The sequence below is a fragment of the Lipophrys pholis genome (genome assembly GCF_963383615.2).
Source record: "Lipophrys pholis genome assembly, chromosome: 19".
Lineage (NCBI taxonomy): Eukaryota > Metazoa > Chordata > Actinopteri > Blenniiformes > Blenniidae > Lipophrys > Lipophrys pholis.
The window spans coordinates 8,146,566-8,165,005 of record NC_137647.1 but is presented as its reverse complement, the minus strand read 5'-3'; the positions used below and the strand labels follow the sequence as shown (position 1 = coordinate 8,165,005).

General features: G+C 41.8%; 1 protein-coding gene across 1 annotated transcript in view; it reads left to right on the top strand.

Moving 5' to 3' along the window:
* Nucleotides 1-18,440, top strand: part of LOC308124976 (extracellular serine/threonine protein kinase FAM20C-like) — a 39,077-nt gene that overhangs the window by 6,883 nt on the left and 13,754 nt on the right. The window lies entirely within an intron of this gene.

The following is an 18,440-nucleotide window of genomic DNA, read 5'->3' as shown; positions in this document are numbered from 1 at the left end:
GTTCCCCTAAGTTTGAATGTGTCTCTGTGGATAAATCTGAATAGCTATCACTGAGGTTGTGATTCAGAGGATGCCACTCTGCAAAGTGGACAATTGGACAATATGTGGACACGCGTTCGTGGGATGCGTGAGTATTTGGGACTGCTGGATCTCAGTTGGGATGGCGGGATGGGTCAAAGAAAAATGGAGGTATTGTGAGGCATGCTCATGCTCAAGGCTGGTGATGACGACAGGACAAAGTCGAGTGCCGTCTGCAGTTGTGCAGTGGTTGATGTGTATAGTGAAGCAAAACACATTCGAATCTCTTTGGAACAGCGGTCGTATCTTTTTGTGAAATGTCTTCATCAAGTTGTACTAAAGTCTAATTGAAGCTCACCTGAAATACAAAACAGCTTTTCGACGATGTGCTATTAGCTGTAGGAAAGGGAGAAACCTCCGGTTCACCTTTATGACACTGCAGAAGACTGAATTTCACCTTACAGGTGCCAAGAAAGCCAACATTTAAACATAATGGCAGGGTTTGGATACACAACGCTGTCCAACAAACAGTTAAATACAACAGAAAAGTGCTAATTTTGTTGGGGTAGATGTGCATGTCGCAGTCTTTCTCTTGGCTACCGTCAGAAACTATTTTGACAGTAATTACATGTCAGTTTTGGGATTACATGCTACAGACTCCTTGCAGCTCTTTATTTAGCCTGTCATACTTTATTCAAGCTTCTTTCTTTGACTGTCATAATCATCCGTCTCAACTGTTTACAGATTTAATACAAAGTTCCTCAGAGCGGAAATACAGAAATACCAGAGTTTTCTGAGAGGCATAATGCAGAAGAATCACCTTTGTTCTACTTTTGTTCAAGCACATCAGGAGCTTTCGCCGTTACTGTCAGCGTGCGGATGTGTCCTATTTTAGGAAAGCTGGTGCATTGTGGGTACAGTAGTTCAGATTGATCCTGTGCTGCACTCCTTTTCTTCACCTGTCCCATTGTGCAGCAGCAAGTGGTGCTTCAGAGAGACTTTGATGTCTCCGTTCTCCTTTGAGCCAAATGCAAATCTCCACAGTGCCACGGGCCAGGAGATTGCACGAGCTGACAGCTTTCCAGACACTTCCACACAATGTTTTCTCCCATTCAGGTCTCTGGAAATGTTTATAGCTTCCTTTTATCCTCCTAAGTAACTCGAAGATTGTGTTTGATGGTTTAAAACGGAAGTACAGAGTGGAGTAGAAGATACTAATTTACTTTTCAAACTGCAATTTGTTAAAGTGAATGAGGTCGCAACGGTTTGTTTTTTATATATTTTATTTTTTTATTTTTTTTTAGCCAGCCAAGTGTTTAGAATCCATTACCTTTCAAGAATTTTATTTTGACTGCCAAGGAAATGTACAAATATCCTCAGTGGCGGTTGCTGTGAATCATTTTCAAACTACTTCTGCAGGTGTCTCAATGCCTTGAGCGAGTTGAAAGCAAGAATAAAGTATAAAGTAGATGAATTCTGCGGAAAATGTTACTTTAGTCAACAAAAATCGATACAAAATATATAAACTGGAAATATTGCTGCAACTATAATGGTAAAAAAAAAAAAAAAAAAAAAAAAAGACTGCCTGGGAAGAAAGAAGAAGTGGCTTGTGAACAGAGAGGATACTGATTCCGAAAGACAGATGTGAAGAAGTGATAGGCTGGAGGGTAGGAGAGAATTAGCTCTGCCAATCTGTCGAGGAACTGACTATTCCTGCCGGAGCCAGGTCACAAGCCGAACGGAGATCCTCGGTGCCAGGCTGCCATGTCTGTCTGGCTCATGTCTTGGGTGGCCCATCTTTCCCATCCACTGCCAACATCCTGCTTGTGGTGTGCACAGAGAGCCACAATATTCATGTCATGCTAATTGGATTTGTCAGATGGAGGTTTGAGGGTTTGGAGGAGAAGGTGTAAGCTTCCGATATGCAAAGAAAGAATTCATTGCTCCGTCACATGATGTTTGACAATCCTGTTTCCACCCCCTCCCTTTGATTTTGTCGGTAGTCTCGGTTGGGAATGGTTTATGCATTGTGAGACGAGTAAATATGACAGTGATTGCCCCTGTTCGTTGTGTACAAGTCCCAGGCTTGCCGAGAGCTGTTGAATTAATACACAGGGTTTATTACATATAAATACATGTGCTATTACACACTGTATATAGGGCACTCGTGCTCATCCTTTATCACCACAGGGGAATCTCGATACGTCCTCGTCTGCTTGAATCGAATCAGTTTTGACAAGGTTGGGCTCTTAGCACGAGTAAAGCCAGTAGGGTTGGCTGTGAAGCCTCGTAGCTTCAACACCCAGGAGGCTTTTTCGTTTTCATCATCTACAGGCTGTTTCATAACCACAAGTCCATCGCAGGGCATTCAGCAGAGCGACTGTGCCCCTGCAGTCGGGTTCTGACTGACGTTTCTCCATGGCACTGAAGCCCTCTAATGTCCTCTGGAGTAAACCCCTTCCTGTTCTGGTCATTGATCTCAAAATGAAAGATTAATGATTGTACCACTGATTTACATGCATTCTAGTAAAGTGCAAGTGGGTTCTGTTCATAAAGTGTCTTTGATGGCTGGTGGCTTTTATGGGAAGTATAATGCAGTGGAGTTCACTCACTGCCGACAACAACGTCCTCCACACAAAGGCTACCATTTAATCTTCTTCAACCTGGAGAGCTGATAATCCTGTGAAGTGACTGAGATAACAAGCACATGCCCTTCCTCTGACAAGCAAATCTGATCAACAGATGAGACTTTGTCCCTGCTTTCACACGAGGAGCAATGATCATGAATGTAAACTTGATGAAATCCAAAGGAATTAAAGGGCTGATGATATGTCGAGAAGCTAAATGGCATTGAGCTCCAGGGCAACTTCCATACACTGCAACTCCCGTAACTCCTGGTGTAGTAAACTTTAAATGCATGTGGCATGAATGCGACTGCACGCATGCATAAGCAAATAAATACAACATACAGCATAGACAAGTAGAGTATTGTAAGTTTGAACATAAGGGCACGCACTACATAAAAACACGAATTCCCTTTTGAATTCACAAAGGAAAAGGAATATTATGAAGCGTTTCATTCCATTTTTTTCATTTTGGTAGTCTCTTCTTTAACACTTTTCCCTGAAGCGATCCCACGAGGGCTATAAAAAATCCTCTCACTCTCATAAGTTGGACACACGTCTGAGAGGTGCTGTCTGAGCTCATCCTTGAATGTGTGCACAAACACAGATGAGGCATGTTACTATAGACAGCTGTTCGCACAGCTGCAGCACACACACACACACACACACACACACACACACACACACACACACACACACACACACACACACACACACACACACACACACACACACACACACACACAAGCTGTAAAGAAGGAGTCTGTGGGGGTTACGGAGTTCATGCACCCTCCATCACCCACAGCTGGTACTGGAAAATCTGCGAGCAATGAGCCAAGCCGCAAGCCGAAGCGGCGCACTCAGAGTTGTGGGTATATTACATAGAAGGTGATGACTGCGAGCCCACACTCTGCCTGCACACACAAAAGAAAACGAGCTCATTCACTCCTAACCGCTCACCATTTAACACTCCTCTAATGATTTTCACTGTGACAAGTCAAAAACGCTTTGAAGCGCACAAAAAGACTTTAAAATGTGATGAAACGCCAAATCTTTCTGCATTAACATCCCCGTCATCTTGTCCGTGATGAAGTTTTTTTTGTTTTTTGTGGGGGTTTTTTGGGCAAGTGATTCTGACCTCAAGTCTAGCATATTATGAATATCTTCAGCTGAGTTGTTTAATCAATCTCATCACTCGCCGATGGGTTATGTGAACTTTAGTTACACGTGTTCGTGACTTCGTGGGCCTTTCTGCTCAGCGTGGTGCTCGGCAGTCCTCAGGTTTTCAGCAGCCTCTGCTGCCTCTGCCTCGGCTGCCAGGGGACAGACCGGTATTCAGAGGTGCCAAGCAATTTGTCTGACCTGGCTCGTGCAATCAGTGACAATCTGAAGAGAGCAGGCGTGGCTTGTTCGTGGACGGGGCAGAGACGCAGCGATGGAGAAGGTATAGGCTTCGACTATATGTGTGTGCATAAGATTTACAGGTGTCAACAAAACACACGGGTCAGAATCTAGGCCACATTGCATTCATTCTGAATAGTCGAGCTTTTGTATTTTTTGTGGGAGCTTGTATTTTTGCTTCACTGTAATATTTTATCAAATCTAAGATGGGAGAGAACATCTGCAGCCTTTGTTACACCTTGAAATGGGAATTGCTTTCTTTTTTTGTTCCTACTTTATGCAATGTGTTTGGTGAAAAATACTGTGAATGTTCTAAGATATGGAAAAGGAAAATGTGTTTGCATTGTGTTTGATGGTGGTTTCCAAACAGTGTTGTACAACAACATTTTCCAACGAATCCAACAGACAGTGGGAGTTGACAAGCTGTTAGTCATTACTTTTTTTTTTTTTTTTTTTTTTTAATGGGGGGGGGGGGGGGGGGGGTGTAATGTTGCCACACTAGGAAATCCATTTCAAAAGGTTACATGTGGAAAGCATTTGGTTCATATAGCAACTTTAAGATGGATAAAACGTATGTATAAAACCTCATTATTTTTAGTGAACTTCAGGATAGGACCAGCTTTTTAAATATCGATTCTTAAAAACTCCTCAGAACTTCACACTACGTAATGATAAAAGAGATAAATCTAGGAGAGCAAATTACTTCCCAAGCTGCTTTTTTTTTTTTTTTTTCATGTCAGACATGATCAATTGAGGCTCACTCTTTGATCTCACTAGTTTATGGTGGTGCACCACAGTATCCCTTAGAATTTCATCCAAATTGGATGAAGTTCACCGTATTGCCAGTCATGCACGGATATTTTTAAAAGTAAAAGTTTGAAAACAAGAACTGTGATTTTTTGCAAAATGCATGATTGTCCCATACAAGCATTCATTCATAAAGTAGGGTTAACATACTGTTTACTTAAAGAAAAAATATTTTTGCAATAATAACCCTGCATTGCAACAGTAATCATAGCAAGAATTGGTTCTTTTTTGATCTGAATTCAGAGATTTTTCTCTTTGTTTTAAGCTGAAGGAGTCGTACACAGAGTAACATGAGACAAAGATAAACATCTGCTATCAAACATTATCTGCTGTGGGTTTTTCTTTTTTCTCCTTTCCATTTTATTGTCTTTATCCCCTTACACACACACACACACACACACACACACACACACACACACACACACACACACACACACACACACACACACACACACATACACACACACACACAGTGTTTCAGTGTCAAGCATTTACAACATCTGTTTCTCATGCAGCTTTGTACTTGCAGCCAGAGAGGGCCAGTCCCAGCAGCTCTTCTTTAGGCTCTGAGCACCGCTGACTTCCTCTGTAGGTTTTTAAGATTAATTTGGGTTTTTAGCTGCTCTAATGTGGCAGAGGATTGCTCATCTTACACCACCGCTTTCTTCTTCCCCTCCGCTCCGTGCTCCTCTTTCATCCCCCGCTACTTTGCATTCCTCCTCCTTTTCCTACTTCATTTGTTTCATCAAAACTTTCTATGTCCTCCCTCTCTTTAGGCTGTGACACTCTTACAAAGTCACTACTCTTTCTGCCATGTAAGTTTCCAGTCATTGTTTTTTCAACCTCTCGTTTCTTTTCACATCTTTCCCATTCCCATCTTAGTGCGTTTTCATTTTCCGCTGCTGCACACTGTGTGTGCCACTTTGCAAGTGGTTTTTTGTATGTGTTCCACTTTTAGGTGTTTAAAGCTGTTTGTGTGTGTGTGTGTGTGTGTGTGTGTGTGTGTGTGTGTGTGTGTGTGTGTGTGTGTGTGTGTGTGTGTGTGTGTGTGTGTGTGTGTGTGTAAAATCAGTGTGTGGGCGCTGCAATGTGTTGACCTCTTGGAGGCTGTGAGATGAGCCGGTTAATTAGCGCTGTGCCTTAACAGTCATGAAACCAGCTGCATTCAGTGGTTTGTCACATTTGCCTCGTCATCAGCACTCACAGGCACTATAAAAATTGAGAATTTGGAGCCAGCCTAGTTAAGTCATAATCAAGCTTTCAAGTTTTGTTTTGAAAAAAAAAAAAAAAAGCTTTAAATGAATTGTCAATCATCCCTGTGTGTTCAGCTTATTATCTAATTATCTCACATCATTAAAAGTTTGATTTTGGGTGCAGGGACACATGTAAATGTTCTGCAATCACTCATTTTGTAGCATTCAGATCTGTCAAAAGTAGAACTGACTCGTTTCAGTTGTATTTGCTGGAAGATTTCCAAAGCAGTAAATTGTCTTTATGCTCCACTTTCTTTCAATGTGTCACTCTTCCGGTGGCGCCGTTCAGTGTGTATTTTTGATTTGAGAGGTCGGCAGTGTAGCATCTGGCACTGAATGTGCCTTTATGTCATCTTAAACCTCAAATATCTTCTTTTTTTTTTTTTTTTTGGGTGACAGGCACAGTCTCACACATTCCCAGCACAGACAGTGAAACACAGAGGACGGTCTTATTTTAGACTCCCAAGCCTTAAACTTTCCTCACATCCTCCCCACTAGCGCGCACATAAAGACTTCTCTCATGAATGTTTTACTAGGTCAACTCCTGAGGAAGTGGTGTTCTTCATCATCGTCCTTCCCTACCTCCTTCCCTCTCGCTGTCCGTCCTTCCCTCTGTCTCCACCTCCCATCCACGCTCCTTTTTGGACTTGTTTGTTTGATTCGCTGAGGCGGTGCTAATCCTCGGCTTGTCACTCTCCTCCGTTCAGCGCTACTCTGCTCTGCTCTGTATTTTTAGATTCCCTCCGTTTTTCTTCCTCTGTTTAACAAGTGCTTATGCAGGGTAGTGTGGCAAAGCAGCAAGTACACTAATCGTAATGTGATTACAGGCCAACTGAGCTGCGAGAGATGATACTATGAGTGATGTGAGCAACATTTGTCTGAATGCTAAATTTTTTTATTTTTTTATTTTTTTTATCTCAGTATAGCACTACAATCACAATTCCAGATTTGAGCAAGCAACTTTGCGAATGCATCATTATTAGGAAAAAGATTGTTTATTTTATAGAAAGTTAATATGCATTTACAACTGGTGCAAATGCTCAATTATATTCTAGAATTTCAATGCATTTGCTTTTAAAAATTTACTTGTACATGTCTTGGGTGCTCAAAAGCTCATGATTGAAATGATGCATGGAGGGAATCTGGAGTTTTGACATGTTGGATCATGGGAAATATGCATCTCAAGCTCATCATTCATCCTGAAGCGAGTCCACTAGACTAAAAAAAATTATAATTTTTACAGACAGGCAAAAACTATACACCTAAAATCAACAGGTTTGGATGGGGGAACTTTAAAATGTGCGATCGCCACATGTTTGTTTGTGTCTATGTCTGTAGGCTGGGCCGCTGCATGTGTTCGCTTCTGCATTACACCACATCTAAGCACATCATATTTTTGCAACTGTGCATGCTTGTTGTGGCTTCTGACCCGAACTCTGTCACAGCTTTCGCATGGTTATGTAGTTCAGCAACCTAGTCATTATAGACTAAAATACTGGACTGGGAAATTCCTGAGCTCCACGCAAGGAATGTCGCTGCCACATTTGTCTGGAATGTTGAAAATTCATTTCCCTCCAGGAGGTAAGTTCTAGACATCCCAAATGGGCATTTATTTTTATGGCTCAAAAAGAGCCAGCTGGGTATTGCCTTATGATGTGGGTTTTCATTGTGCTGTGAGTAGGCATAGCTGTTGAAATTACTCTAATTTCCCCAGGTTGATTATCTTAAATGAGCATACAGGAGCCTCGTATTTAACTTAAGGAGCAATTTATCCTGACAAAGGAGACAACAGCTCTCTGTGTGACATAAAATCCTGCTAATGACCCTGATATATTTTTTAATATCCAGTCATTTCAGAGAGCTGTAAAGGGAATACCTGTCTGGCTCAGACTTAAAGGGGACTGTTCTGCTTCGTCTTTCAACCGCAGCTGTCTGAGAATGACAGAACACACATATCTCTGTCTTATTTTGTCTTTGAATCAACCGTTGCCCTCTAACAATCGGACCACACGCACTGCACCACCAGTTGCACGTCCACGCTGTCATTAGATAAGGACCTTTCCCAGGTAGATCTATCACAGTCCACCTGAGTGTCTCTCCCAGCTGAATGAATGAAACAACAGTTCCTCCACGGAGAGAAAGAGAGAGAGCATTGTAGCTCTGTAACTTGGGCCTTTTGTGATAGCATGCACAGAGGTTAATACAGCCTTTGTGGATTGGTCCTGTGCTTGTCAAAGCCTGTTCCATTGTAGGTAGCAATTAGGTTGTGTGTGACTCCTCTGTCCCCCGAACAGAGGCCAGGAGAGGGTGAGGAGAATGCAATCATTGTCTTCCAATTAAACCAGCGGAGGAGAGGGGGTTCTCCCTGGTTTTGCCCATTGTCAGGGCAGGATGTGGGAGGGGCTGTCATGGTCAGGTTTGGTATCACCAGAGTACGAAGGAAGGAACCTGATACCCCCCCACCCCACCACCACCACCACCACTCCCCTCCAAGCCTCGAGCCCTCGTTTTTTTAGCTGCTGGCAGCAGCGATGCAGACAGGGGAATATCTGTGCTGAAGTTGGAGGAAGACTCTCACCCAGTGTGCCCACTGTGTGCACGATTGCTCACAAAAGGACCAGAAGCTCTGATATTCAAAAATAAAATAAACACCAATTGATATGTGTGGGCCGTCCGCGCGTTTTACACCTTCCTGACCTCATATTAATGCTGTTATGTTAGATGTAAGTAGACAGAAAAGGCTTTCATTTTCATTCCCCAGGTGTAATGTGCGGTTTATTTCTACTTTTGAGAAAATAATTCCACCCACAGATGTTTAATAAGCTCAATTCTCCACATGTCCTGTCCCTTTTTAAGGAGAAAAAGTATGTGTGAAGATGGGCAGAATGCTTTTACAAAGGTTGACCACTTCAGGAGGCCATTGTCCTCTGAGGGGAGCAGCAGTAAGCAAAGCTCTCATGTCAGTATGATGATACTCTCATGGTGACAATATGATGATGAGTCTCAGATTTCTGGAGTTATCAGATTATGAACATACCAAGTAAGCAGCATATTGTGATACACGATACTCATGGGATAGTTTATCTGATTATAAGAAATCAGATCAACACATCTAGACTTCTCCCCACTTTTCCAATGACTCGGTTCATGTGTACAAATATATCTGATTTATTTGGTTCTTTCACATCTGGCAACTGTTAACCGTACAAATGGTAGACAAAGGGAACAGAAGATTAAAATACAAAAACCGTCGCATGCAGCAGCAGAGAGTCGACGAGCAGTTTTGAAATCTTTTGAAAAGAGTGCAGTCAGCTTGTATTTTGGGTCAGTATGTGTGGATGTGCGCTGAAAAAAATCCAATAATATTGTGAAACTACGACTTTGCTGAAGTCTGTGCAAATTGGAATATTCCGAAAAATATTATGATGATTTTATTTGGTAATGTAAACAGGTTCACATTCATCACACTCAAAGGAAAATCTTTAAGCTTTTTTCACTGAGATTCAAGGATCTCAATTAATAATGTTGCAGGCAGTCAATACTTTCAACATGAGAAACAATGACGTTTCTATTTTTAGACCTACAGTCGCAACAAGGTTGAAAAATAACGCCATCGATCTTCAGATACGATGCTTGAGAATTAAAGGTTTCCACTGTAATCTGTGGTTTCCTTGGAGGGTCATTTTCAAGGTTCACGTGCAGAAATATTTCAACAACGAATTTCTTGTTTGAGCGTGAGGTCTCCTCCTCACTCTTTTCAGATACAGATCGACTGTTTATGCACAAGTGCCCTGGACTCGTTCCAACCATCTTCGTTCTGACACAAGGATAAATACAACCCTCTGGACTGTTTTTCCAGGCTTTTCACCACTTCCTTGCTTTGCCGCCCGTCACCCACTCATGACCACAATGACATCTCTCAGCCACCACTTAGCCCCTGATAGATGGTTTCTATTTAGGAAACGGCATCTGACCACAAACCGCCGAGCACAACAAGACTGTTGACAGGTCTAAATAGGAAAGTTCACCAGTGGGAGAAACAAAGCACGAACACTCTTTCCTCAATCTGGGGGCGTCGCCCACAAAAATAGTTTTCTAGATAGGCTTCTTTGATTGCTTTCTTTGGTGGGGGTATCAAAGTTTTGAAGGATTTTTTGTTTTTTTTGTAGTTCGGTTTCACTTTGTGGCGCGCAATCCATTGTGGGACCGTGAAGAAAAGCAGCGGTGAAACTAACTGACAGCCAGCTGAAGCTGTTCTGTTTCTCTCGCTGAGCAGCGTGTTGTGATGGATGAACTGCTGGAGCTTGTCACTTTCAGCAGCGAACAGAACAGGTTGTTGCGACTGCCCCGGAGCTTCTCAGGTAATTAATAATCACATTCATTAGGGAAGTAAAAGAAAATAGAGCGCATGGCTAAAAGCAATGCTCGGTGGTCATCAGTCATGCTCTACTAGAATATGGCATTTTAACAAGCCTCACGTTGGACTAATTAGAGAAATAATACCAACTCTTTCAAGGCTTTTGGGACTGTTTTAGATTAAGATCTCCAGAGACGGTCAAAAATAAAGAGCCATTATGTTCCTGTGTGCCTGCTGCTGAGTGAATATGTGCACATATATGTGTGCATGTGACGGTCCTGTTGGTGTCCCCGTGTTCAGTTTAAGTACATCCAGATGGCGAAGGGAATAACTGGCCGGCAGCCAGTGTCCTTTAGGAAAAAAGTAAATTAAAGAGGACGAGCAAATGGGAATCAAAGAAAAGCAGCATGATGGAGATGTGTTTGTATACACATGGCAGTCTGGTTTCCAGATAAAGAACCTTTAAAGAGTAATTTTGTTTAATTAGAAACAACATGACCAACTGCCTAATATTGGTTCCTCTTTTGCTGCCAAAACAGCTTTGAAGTGGAGGGCTCTGAAACACCTCTGAAGGTGTGCTGTGATATCCGGTACCAAGAGCTTAAAAGGGTTCATACCATCCAGCGTTTCAACACGTTCACATGGTCTCGTTGGTCCAAAAATGTTGTATTCAAAGTTTATTGGCCCAAATCCAGCTTTTCCTTGATTTTCATTTGTTTGACTATTAGAGCATAGGAGCTGCATTCAGAATCTGCTGTGTCTGTGTGAGCTGGACTGGCTCCGCCCACACATGCCCATCTTGGGAAGAGGAGGAAGTACTTCCTCTCGTGGTGCCATGTGCCAGAGCAGAGCTGCGTAATTGTGGGCGGGTCAAAGTGAGGGCCTACCTTGATTGGGATTGACTAAACCCCCGATGACACTATATAGGGTTTGATTTCGGATTCAAACGTTGGAGCGACACAATTTACAAAAAAAAAAGGAAAGAAGCCAGTGGGAGAGATGAACGACTTTCTTCGCTTCTGGGGCGTCATTCCCAGGTATGGGGATGCATGTTACTGTTGGAAAAACCCTTAGAAAGTGGAACCACATGCTCGACGATCCTGATGTGCTCGAGCTACACATGGACAAAATTGCATGCAAATCTGATGTGTAGATGCTGATTTACTCAAAAAAATGCAATGAAGATGGAAGCAAACGGGCAAAACAACACATAACATACCATTCAGTGCATTTGCCATCATGAATATGGAAAATCAAGTATTTACTGAAGATCACTAATAGATCAATGTACATTGCATAATCCAAACGCTGGTATTTTTTGTGAGGCAAACCAGCTCAGCCGTCAGTGGACAGACAGCTCAGAGATATTTCCTGAGCTGCAATTTAAAGGAAATATTTCCTGTGTTTTTTGTCAAATTTTAACTTTGTAGCCGATAATCTCACATATTGCATTTTCTTTTCTTCTAAATTCCTATTATTTTGCTGTAACGTTCTGATATATTTATTATCGCCAACCAATCACCATATCATTGTCAAGTAAATGGGGTCTGAAACACACTAAATCCTCATTTGAATACGTGTGATGTCACTCATCAAATCACGTGTTCAGTTTCCAGAAGATTTCACGTTCCTCTCCAGAGCCAAAGCACACGGAACCTTCAGGTCTAACTCCTTTCACCTTACTCAGCAGTCGGCAAGCACAACACACATCTCATGTTGTAGCATTTAATTTCTTTGCGATGCAGCTGAAACTGTACATTTAATGCCACCTTACGCACCCTACAGCTCCCATCAGTCAGTGCTCATTCCTGGATACTTTATTTCGCCACAGCTACTTTTGACACATTTGGGATAAGGATTACTTAAGAGATGGTTGTATAAACAATTTCACTGCCATCCTCAGTCGGTTTAATATTTAATATAGATTCATTTGTGTACTTGAATGGCCAAAGATTATCTAAAAGTGTTCGATCATCATTCCAACTTGGTGATCCGATCTTTGGTTAGTTGGGCCACATGAAATTAATTTAGCAAAATGACCTTACGAGACAGCTGATTACTGTTTTCACACTGTCAGATTCAAAATCAGAAAATTCTTTTTCGTGTTGAAAAGCCAGGCATCCACTACACCGTGCTGCTTCTTTTTCATCTCCTTGTTAAAATAAACTCGAAAAATCATTGAAGGTCACCCGTGCCTGACTTGGCCTGATGAAGGTCAGAGAGGAAAATCATTTAAGGACTGGGAAATATCTGCAGCAAGTGATATCAAACATGGCTTCTCACAGTCTGTGCATGTGCGTGTCTGCGTGTGCATGTGCATGTGTGTGTTATCTTTGGGTCAGGATAATGCGATTGTTTTGGATGAGACATCTCAAGATATTCACCCCCACAGATGGGCACAGATAATGGACATCCAAAATGCTTACACAATCCAATTTACTTCTCCTGGCTCAAGCCATGCGTACACACTCCATGTCCGCACTCAGAGCGGTTCAGTGTGTGTGTGTGTGTGTGTGTGTGTGTGTGTGTGTGTGTGTGTGTGTGTGTGTGTGTGTGCCTAGAAAATGAATGCTTTGCAGGATTTAACATAATATTCTCTAATTGGCGTTTGCTGTTGTGCAACTACTTAGTGATAATCAAATAAATTCTTAATGGTTTGTACCGGAGGCTACTTTGGAGGAGGGACCTGTTCGCAGAGTCTCCCGGGAAAGGTTCTCCACTTCAAAATGGATGATTTATGAGGTTTGGGCAGGTACTTCACTTCCTCTTTCTCTGCACTCATTCTGGCCAAGTCATCTGCCAGTCGTGAAATCTGCTCTGAACTTTAAAGCAAGAGAACATGACTATATTTTTGGGGGGGAGATCTCCTTTTTGCAACTGGAAACAAAAAGAAAAGTGCAACCATCCTCCAAGTAGATGATAATTCAAATCAAAGTGCATGTTCAAATTTAGCTCATAGCATATGGCCTCAGATAGCATTGGAATGCAGAGGAAAATTAGAAAGAATATCACACTCGGAGGAAAAATCCTTAAGTGTAGCTAGTCTCTAAATCTTTCCCCCAAATCCTTCTCGGGCTGGGAAAAGAGACTATTTTGTGCAAACCCTGCAGATTCAGCACCTCGCTGACATGCTCAGACCAGGATTTCTCTCCCTCCTCTCATCAGCTTCAGCTTACTTGTCATGCTGAATACCAGGGCTTGTTACTCAGTCCCTGGGAGATGAAGACTTGTGGTAATACTCATTGATTTTGTGTTGCCGGCATAAACAAAAACCTGCGCGTGCACAAATACAGAGAAAGCTCCTAAAATCCTCATTGATCCCAAAAGGCTGAGAGCTATCTAGTTTGTTTTCATTATGCAAGTAAGGTTTGTTTTTTGCCGAGCCTGCTGATTTTTTGTTGCTTCTGTAAGACCAAAAGTGTCAAGGTGAATGTCATAATTCACTTTTTCCCACATTGCGGGGTTCACATGGAGCTTTTTGGTTTTTTATAACATTCCTCTCATTCCCATCTCCGGGCATCTGTCACAGTTTTTGCAACCGTGAGGGATAGAAACAACTGGTGGAGGATTTCTGGAGGAATTTCCTGCTGGAGTAGACCGACCTCCTCTATGTGTATTTGTGTCTTCCTCATCAGAAAGAATTCACTTTGTGGCTCTTTGTGGAAAATTGGCCATGAAGACACTGGGACATTCCCAGCAAATCTGTATATAAATCATTATACGGTGGACTGCTTGGCACAGTTTGGTAAAGTTGTCAACACGGGGTATACTTTTTCCGAACAGGTGGAGCTCAATGTACAGTGTGCCGACTTATGCTGGGAAGATATTGAGGAAAGCTGCAGGAGAAGGAGCAAACTCTGCGGCGCAAACATGCTTGGGCACTTTTTGAACTTTTTGAAGCTTATTGTTCTCCACATCCCCAAGCCCGTGGCTTTTTGACATCTAATCTCTGTTGACCCAGGAATACTCTTGATGTTTGTGTATGTTCTGCATAATTCATGGTTCCTATTCTGTGCAAAGCCTGTCATGAATCGTGCGCCCTGTGAAGGATTGCCTCAGACTTGTGCTATTGAAAACAGCTAATCCGCTGTGGATGGATATGTAAATATGGCCAAGTGTGGCTCTGTGTTGGTGAAACACTCCTGATTGTCGAGGATAAACCGATGTGCGTTTGTTGTGGATGACGGTGTGAGAGAGAGAGAGAGAGAGAGAGAGAGAGCGGAAGGGAGAGAGGAAGAGAGAGGGACAAAACCGAAGGTAACTGTAAGCATTAAGACCTGTTCCATCGTTTTGAGTACTATATAATCCCTTTAGTGAATACACACATACACACAGAATACTGTACATGGCATACACGAGAACAGCTACTACTGTTACAGTATATGAACCTATAATGAATCCTCATGACTGTCATGCTGCTCCTTCGAAACCCACATTTATTTAATCGTTCTTTTCTGTCCTTGTGTTGCTATTTTTGATCCGAAGCAATGGTTATTACACAGATATGCAGGAGAGAATTGCAGCCATTCTGGTCTGATTCTATGTGTTTTCCTTCAATGAATTAGTACAGGAGAATTAAAAATCACGTGCTCAATTCTCCTGCAAAAGGGATGCACAGCTGTTAGGAACTTTAATCTTTTTTTTACTCAGATAAATAAAATAAATGATAGAAAATGAGGGAAAAGAGATTTGGCATGTGCAAGTCTACCTTCTCTTTTTTTTAAGAATAGATTAATTCTTTTTGATCTTTTTTCTTTTTCCACTTTTTTCATTCGCCCCCATTTTTCATTTTTCTTCATAATATTTCTTTTCCCCAGAGTAATGTTGAAGAACTCCTAGATATTGCGAGACAAATCACAATAAATCAGGGTGTTCAAGTCAAAAAAAGAGTTTAAAACATTTTTTATTCTTTGTATGAGTGAAATATCTTATTGCAAAATGATACAAATGAAATAAATGGCAAATGTATGTCTACGAATGAGTGCCTTTTAAAACGTCCAACGTTATGAAAGAAATGTCCCTCCGTGTGGTAAGCTGCTGTAATATCCTAAAACTGCACCCGGGACGCTCATGTGATTATTCTGAGTGAATGAAATGCAATTGAAAAAAAGCAGTTGAGTCATCAAACAATTATTCTATTGATATAAGAAAGCTGCCGTTTGGTAGCACTTCCCAGTGAACACCACCATTGAATACGCTTATCAGGTAACAAGCACAAACACACGTACTTTTATATGGAAAACACACTCACCAAAATATGGATTTATGAAAATTCCAAAATTGTTAATTAAAAATTCCAGCTCTTTCATACTTATTCCAAGTGCGCTTACAACTCGAGGGAGCCCGTTAAGATGATTGTAGGGAAGAGATCCCAGAAACACCCAGATATAATTCTGCAGCTTTGCATCGGTTCTTCATAGTGATTTGAGGTTTTTAAACACTGTGTGCGATGGAGCGGTAAGCCCCGGGGAACATGGCTGAATATGTTATGCCAGTCAATTAGGACCAGCAAAAAAAGAAGGGGGGGGGGGGGGGGGGGGGGCAGCTATATTTCACAAATAGTGCCAGGAGTCATGTGGAGCAGAAGAAGATCCAGAAATGGAGAGCCAAATGACTGCTGCATGGGGTAATTTATTGATCCGTGCAAAATCCTCCCTGTCGCTCAGGATTTGTCGATTTTTAAAAGATCTTAAGTCACAATGCCAAGTTATTAGCCGAATTGACTTCGCCTGTGTTTCATCCTACCTGCACAGGGCTGATTTAAAAGTAAAGAATGAACGAAAGAATTAAATTTGACTCTGCATTCTTTGGTGTTTTTCATGGAAATGGGAAAAAAGGCTTGATGCCCTGCTAAGTTGCACACATACACACTAATAGTAGGAGTGCAAATAAAAAAACACATATTTCACAAAAAATGCCAAGGCTGGAGCAAAGTCAACACTGAGAGAAAAACACGGAGATTCAAATATCTGCTGCTGCGTTCAATTTATTGATCTATGCAGCTCAGGATTTGCTGAATTAACCCCCCCCCCCCCCCCCACACACAACCCCACCCACCCCCCCGCCCGCCCCACCCCACCCCCCCGCCCCACCCACCCCCAACCGCACCACATAAATCCTCAAAGTCATGTGCCAAATTCACTTCACACTGATTTGTTCAACCTACACTATATCCCCTCAAACCTTTCTCAAGAACCCAGCGACATGAAGCTCAGTTAATTAAAAGCTTCCTAAAACAAGCGTCTGTTTACGCATGTATTTATCGGGAGTAAAAAAAAAAAACACTTGATTTGAGGTTTCATTGACATTTTCCGGTGCCAGACGGTGCACAGTGTGAGCATAACACCACCCTGCCAGTTGCCGGAACCAATATACCGAGGATACTTTGGAGCTGCGGGTGCATCTGTATATAGAATGAGGAAACGCCCTCGAGTGCAGGATGAGTCATCAGACGTTTGATACCATTTTACTGAAAAAAGATTCAGTATTTGAGTATTATTTGGTACAGAACAAGAAATACATGAACGATTAGCCACTTGAATTGATACGAAAGTGTGAAAAAAGTTATTTGTATTTATAGGAGTCTTTAAATTGAACACTCTCATCCACTCTACATAAGTCTAATCTAGAGTCTGGCCTACAAAACCTGGAGTAAAACAAATATATAAAACTCCTCTTTATTTAGGGAGATATTTAGTTGCAGTCTTTCAGTGGGAATGCTACCACGGCTTTACATCCGACAATTCGTATGATGTATTTTTGAATACAGTTCAGGGTAAACAATCTGTATGCAAATCGAGAGAATGTAGACCTAACAAAGCTTCGACAAAGTGATGACGACTCTTGGCTTCTTATGCTTTTCTATTTATGTTGCGCTGCCGCCATTTTTCGAGGCACCCTCGGAGTCACAGCTGGAGATTTTATTAGATCCACCCTCTCACACAGCACGACTTACAGTAAATCTACATAATCATTGATGTCACAGACTCTCGAGTTGACTTCAGATGTGTGAAACTCTCTGTAGCACAAATGTGGAACTAAAAATGATCTCACAGTTTAAGTTAAATAAACATGTGTAATTTGGAATTGTGTTGTTTTTTGTTTTTTTATAATCATTACATTTAACATCACTGAACTAGTCATTATACATTAAAATACGTTTCTACAATATTTTACATTGCCGGAATCCTTGAGAGAAAAAAATGTGCCTCTCAAGCAAACCGCTTATCTAAAATTAGAAGAGGAAATTATGAACAGGCGCGGCATTAAAAGTCATTATATATTCATGAAGAACCATGTTGTTAATGTTCTTAATGTGTCTATATTACGTGCGAACCGGCCCTCCTCAGGGCATTAAAAGGTTTTAAATCATTGACAGTCAAATTCTGTAAAGACTTCTCGATGTTCATTAATTTATATACCGAAGCCGAGGCTCTCATGTTCACCCTGATCCCGGTCTTTCTGTAGTCGTGCAGTATTTTGTGTTTGACTTGCACTAGCATGTCTAGTCTGCCTTGTTAAACTGCGTACACAGAGGGTAGTTGGAGAGCAGCAGGGCTTTGCAGACCTATAAGCCATGGCCTGATCCCTGACACATACAGAGCCATCTGGCCAGATGAGACAGCTGGATAGGCTCTCTCTCTCTCTCTCTCTCTCTCTCTCTCTCTCTCTCTCGCTCTCTCTCTCTCTCTCGCTCAGACTCAATTTACATGGGTTCTGAGGGCTTTCTGTCATCTATCTCAAGGGCTGCCGGGGAGTTCTGGTGGTCACAGATAGTGACCTAGCCCACAGCGGTGTAGCCTCCGTCAAACTTGTACATTTTAGATTACAAATTCAAGGGCTTGCTCTCTGCTCGCAGGTTCTATTATTGACTGAAGGTCAGACAACTATAGAGTGAAACGGAGGAAAATTGGCAAATAAAACATGGGAGATCATTAAAATTTATATAATACATTACATAACTTTAAGTCAGGGGTGTCA